Here is a 6,128-nt window from a genome sequence, read left to right as displayed (position 1 = left end):
CCCCCAATCCCCTTCCCCTCTGTCCGTCACCAAATTGTCCATGAGTCTGTTTTTGATTACTTTGTTCTTTTTGTTCCTTAGATTCTGCATATAAGTGAAATCATATGATATTTATCTTTCTCTGTCTGACTTATTTCACTCAGCATAATAACCTCTAGGTCCATCCATGTCATTGCAAATGGTAAGATTTCATTTTTTAATGGCCGAGTAATATTCCATTGTATATATGAACCATAATTTCTTTATCTAATTGTCTGTTGTTTAGGTTGCTTCCAGATCTTGGCTATTGTAAATTATCCTGCCATGAATATTGGAGTGCATAGACCTTTACGAATTATTGTTTTGTTTTCTTTGGATAAATACCCAGAAGTGCAATGGCTGGGTCAAAAGGTATATCCATTTTTAATTTTTTGAGAAACCCATACTGTTTTCCATAGCGGCTGTACCAATGTGCAATCCCACCAACAATGTAGGAGGGGTCCTTTTTCTCTGCATCCTCTCCAACACTTGTTTTTTGTGTATTGATTTTTTATACACCCAGATTCTCACTCTTACCTCTATTTCTTCAAAATGCAAATATTGTGTCAAAAGATATTTTAGGAGCCTATTTAGCACATACTATTTATTAGACACTGTTCTTAACTTTAATACTATTGGCTTATGTTACCCTTATAATGGGTAGGTACTATTGTTATCCTTGTTTTACAGATGAGGCAACGAGATTAAGTAATTTCCCCAAATCACACCCTACGTGGAGGAACTGGGCTTTGAACTCAAGTAAATGCTCCTAAATACTGTTCCAAGCTGATTGTTGGGAAAAGTTGCCAGGCTTTTGGTAAATATTGTGAATTTTTATAAAGATCATACAATACGCAACTACATATGAGAGAAGATACCTCACCTCACACCACCTTACATTCACCAACACAGATATTGTTTTTAATGTCTGTCCCCAAATTTTAGATTTAAAATTTGCATTTATTCAATTTAATCCCCTTTTTTTTCTAAATTATATAGCTATTTTTGCTCTTTGAGAAAATAGTACTTTGGACATAGTTGAAGTTCAACCATATTTGTTAGTTGATTGATTAATTGGTCAATTGAGAAAAGAGAATTAATTCAAGTCAGATCACTAAGTACTGTTTCAGACTACCTGAATCTAAGCTAGCAGGCTCAAAAGAACAGCATGGCCAGCTATTAAAAACAAGGCAAATATCTCATAGTGTGTACAGAAAAACTCACAGCATCCAAGGTTCCACTCAGTGGGGTGCATTTCTTAACTTAGACACAAGCTGATAGTTGCTCTTTCAAGAAGCTTACCATTCTTGAAGGATCAGACAGAAAGCAGTTGGAAGATAATACAAGATAGGATCCAGTCATGAGCTAAATGAAAAACAAATGTTATAGTAAGTCTGAGAGGGGAGAAAACTCAGAAAGGCTAGACCCTGAGCTGAACCCCGACAAATCCTGCAATGTCTGTCTTATTTTAATTATGTTGAATTGGTTGAGCGTATCCTTCTGAGCAATGGTGAGCCTACTCTCGGATGAAACCTAATTCAGAAAAAGTAGAAATGTTCATGAATAGTAATATTTTTCATCACCTTTTATTTTTAAACAGGAAATACGATATCTGAAACTGTACCTAGTCGTTTTCTTCTTATTTCACTATAATAAAAATGGTTCATTTGGGTTTATGTCAAAAATGTAGAAACCACATAAGTGGGCTGATTGTATGCTGTGCATTTTGAGTTTGAAAAAGATATATTACTGCTCATGTAAGTCAGCTGAAATGTGGCTTGTTCTAGTTGCACTTTTAAAAAATTTCTTTAAAATGAGAGATTACTTTTTGTTGCAGAAGCTATTAACAGTAACTTTTTAAAAATATAGAACTATTCATGTTTGTAGAACAATGGGCTTATTTCTAGATGTTTCTTGAGAGCAAATATTACAGCACTTTAAATACTATACTACTTCTAAATTGTGTTTTGCAGTTGTTAAGAAAATATAATTACAGAACGATTAATTTTTTTAAAAAAAATTAAGATACAAACATTCATTTCTTCCATTAGGCACCAGAAGCATGATGCCTTATGCTTATATAATTTTCACACCCCCCACCCCCAACACACAAAAATGCAACAAAAATGTATTGGCTCTAAAATTTAAAAAGAATATTGCGAAATAAGAATTAATAAATGCTATTCTATCCACAGAATGCATAATTTTGTTAACTCTTCAATGATAATCAAATCTTAAGGCATTTATATATGTTATAATGTACAACTTCCCTTATTAATATATATTTGATATAAGACGTGCAAAGATCTTATATCCCTTGAGTTTAAGGAGGTACTTCTGTATGATCAAGCTGTTTTCAAGCACTGTTCATTACACATGGCTTTCATTTCTCCATTAAGTAACATTATAAAACATACCTAAGGTACACTTAAAAATCAACGGGTATTATAAGATTTCTATACCTGTCTACAGCCTCAATTAATAAAGGTCAATTGCTTCAAGCATTTGCTTCTACTGACTATATATATTGAGATGTTTGTAATATTATTTCCTCTATTTTAGTCACTTTATTCTTCACTGAACGTATACTGTTGTTTTTGCTCAGACCCTGGAACAAACTATCCACTGGTCCTCCTCAGTGGCCACCCAGTTTCTGATATTGTGTTACGACATCCCTAGCAAACAATATATTGTCTATAGTTTAAAATTCCAGCAAAAGAAAAGTGACCCATCTTAGGTCAGGTATCTTTCTCTGCTCTAATCAACTGTAGATATAGGGGCAGGGTTATAACTTCTGCAGACCAGTTGTGCATATAAGACAAAGAGAGGTCTTAACCTATGTCCTTAGAAAATAGAGCAGAGGTCAAGAATTAAGTGCTGATGCTTTATTTGGTAAGTGCAAAACCAGGGCAGAAAGAGTGAAGACAAGTAGGGCTACCACATATTCCAGTTTTCTGGAATCCTAGTTTGTACCTGTTGTCCTGGTGGTTTGTGAGAGAGTGGTGAGCAAATGCATGAGTGGTTCTTCTTGACGAGAGGCATGGTGATATTCTCAGCTCTACGAATTAAGCACCATCCTTTTCTTCAAAAAAGAACGTGTGAGGCGAGGTGACCGAAGGGTTCACAGGAATAAAAATCAAGATACCAGGGCTGTCATTTTGTTTTTATTCTTATCTTTTATTTGGCTTAAGAATTTCCATGGAATAACAGGTCTGGAAGGCATTTAGTTTTGGGTTTACTAACAGATATAAGCTTTTTTTTTTTTAAATCATCATCTTTTTGTTTTAAAGGGCATTACAAAAAATAACCAAAACATCATGTGCAAATTGTAGTCTTTAAATAAATGTATCTAATAAAAAATGAGTGAATCATTTAAAGAAATCTCTGTACTATCAATATATGATGGTACAGACAGCATCGGAGCAAAAATTGTGGGGGTGGTTCACAAAAGAAGTTCATTTATAGATCTAATGTTTAATTCCTTGTGCAATGTGCAAAATGTGATGTGGTTCAACTTGATCTTGAACAACTCCAATGACCAGTTTCTCCTGCTATCCCTTTTCCTGTTGCCTCAGCCAGGTTTTTCCTCTTCTTCTGTTTTTTAATTTTTCCCTGCATTAGTCCTGACTCGATTCTGTGAAGTCATACAAAATTATTTTATTGGTATTTTTTTTTTTTATGTCTGCCCTTCAAATATTTGTCAGTAATCAAAGCCTTCTTTTATTCAGGCTAACTATTCCTATGGCCCTTCCCCATTTTTACATTCTCTTCCCTGTCATTTTATGAATAAAGAGAGAGAATGTATACATCCCAGGAGCATATCTTTCTCATGCAATGCACTTGTGCAAACCTCCAAGAAAATAAAAGGTCTCAGCAATTATATGTGGCTCAAATTTTTAAATTCTTGCACAAAAAAGTATCTCATTTGATCCCCTCTGTAACTCTGCAGTGTAGACAGGTAATATCCTCATTTATTAGATTAGAAAACTGGGGGACAAAAATATTAAGTGATTTCCTTTAACTGGAAGATAAATAATAACATTTCTGAGCATAAAAATGGAATCTCCATACACTAATAATTTTTTTCCTGCTAAACCTACTGTTTACATAGTCTCTAGTCTCATGAAGTTCACAGCCCAAGATGAAATGTAAAACAGACAGATGAGACAAAGGGAAGTCTAAGCCTGTGTCTCTAGAAAGTAGAAAGAACCAAAGAAAATGGAGAACAGGAAAGAAAAAGTAAAGTAGGATATTAAAAGAGAAAACATATGGGATCTGGAGAAGGACAGATGGGCAAACCAGAGGGAAATGAAGGGCATAAAAGAGGTATGGTATTATATTTGAATATTTTAGAGTGGGTTGTTTTTTTCTTATTGGCTCTTGAACTTGAGCTCCTTGAGACCAAAGCCTTTTGTTTTAATGGTGCTAGGGAGGCCTCTCAGAAAATAAAGTAAAATAAAATAAATATATTTCCCCTAAGAAATAAAAGAAGTCTCAAGACCGGCCCCAGATTTGATGATTTGCTAGGAAGAATTACACGACTCAGTATATAGTTTTACTCATAGCTAAGATTTATTACTGAAAGGACATAAAGCGAAATCAACAACAGAAAAGGTGCATAGGACAAAGTCCAAGCTCAAGCTTCCAAGACAATTATCCTGGTAGACTCACACAGGACATGCTTAATTCCTGCATCAACAGGTCATTACACCACATGTGAAATATTGTCTACACAGAAGCTCACTGGAGAGTCAATGACCAAAGTTTTTCCTGGGAGCTGAGCACATAGGCACCCAGTGCCTGGCATATACCAAAATTCCAGAATCCTAGAAAAACAACAGGTGTTCAGCATAAATAATACTGTTTGTACAGACAGTTTAGGCGCAGCGAGCCACTTTTATCAGTCTGGCGTGATTTTATATCAGCACAGGGAACTATTTACTGTTCAAGTTCCTACGTGATGGCCAAGGCCAATACTGCAAGCAGGACTTCCTAAGGACTACAGTCTCAGGTCTGCTTTGTTAACTTTTTTACACACACAGTTAGTATTTCATCAAGCCAAAAGCTTTATTGCAATCTCAAGGTGATTTGGCTCTAGGACAGAATTTCTTTTTGCCTCTTGGTAAAAGGAAGCCCAGAATATTCCAATATATAAACACCAGTCATAAGAAATATAAGTCATAAGAAATATACTGGGATAGTAGATACAGGAAAATGAGTAAGACCAAATAGCAAATGACTAGTGCACCTGATGGATACACAAACTTATAGTTTCATTGATGATCCCTAAAGAACATTATTTCTTAATCACTTGAGAGTTAGTGCTGGCAACTGATGTATTTCTGCCTCTTCAACTTAACCCACATCTTTCCTTCTTATTGAACAGTGTCTTACCGTTGGGCTTACGAAAGCCTTCTGTTCCCTGTGGAAGCTCACTTGGTAGCAGCACCACAGATCATTGGGGACCATGATGATGTCTGTGATATGGGACATCTCTTGCAGAGTTCTTAATCTTGTTAGTAAACCTAGTTAAGTTTTCTTCATTTCTTTAGGAAAAAGGCCCTCTCCCTTGAATCCCAATAATTGCCCAGAAACTGGTGATTCAGATCCTCTGGCTATTGATAAGGGTCACCCACCCCATTGTTAGCAGAAATGGCATTAGGCCAGACAGGGCCCTTAGAGTCTGAAAGGGGAGAGGATTTTAGGCCAAAGGTCTTCTTTTACTCTTTAAGAAATATATTAACCAAACCTGTTTCTCTTTACTCGCTTAATAGACAAATCAATAAGAGAAATTAATAGATATATGATTTAAATAACAAGTTTGTGTCTTCTTTTCCTTGTCTAGGGACTGAGGCGGCACTTCAGCAGGAAATGCAAGACCCCACCCTGACTAAGGCAGGAAGGGAAAGAGCTCCATGAAACCCCAAGAGGCAGAGACCATGATCCTTCTCAACAGGAAGCAGATACAGAAAAGACCTCCTGTCCCTCAACATCCATACTACTAATAAAAGGGTTCATGGGTCTTAGAAAAGAGTTAGGCAGAAAAGTTAGTTAGGGGGTTTGGGGTCTACCTGCAAAGATACTGAGGTCATCCTATCCTAGAAGGAGTC

General features: G+C 36.0%; 1 long non-coding RNA gene across 1 annotated transcript in view; it reads right to left on the bottom strand.

Moving 5' to 3' along the window:
- Positions 1–3,180: 3,180 nt before the first annotated feature.
- Positions 3,181–6,128, bottom strand: part of LOC105292240 — a 31,139-nt gene continuing 28,191 nt past the window's right edge. Inside the window, exon 3 of the long non-coding RNA XR_895903.2 lies at positions 3,181–3,652. This is a non-coding gene — a long non-coding RNA (uncharacterized LOC105292240). The remainder of the gene's footprint in view (positions 3,653–6,128) is intronic.

The sequence above is a fragment of the Pteropus vampyrus genome, unplaced genomic scaffold (genome assembly GCF_000151845.1).
Source record: "Pteropus vampyrus isolate Shadow unplaced genomic scaffold, Pvam_2.0 Scaffold54, whole genome shotgun sequence".
In the NCBI taxonomy this organism is placed as follows: Eukaryota; Metazoa; Chordata; class Mammalia; order Chiroptera; family Pteropodidae; genus Pteropus; species Pteropus vampyrus.
The sequence above is the reverse complement of the archived record's forward strand: the minus strand, read 5'-3'. Positions and strand labels throughout refer to the sequence as shown.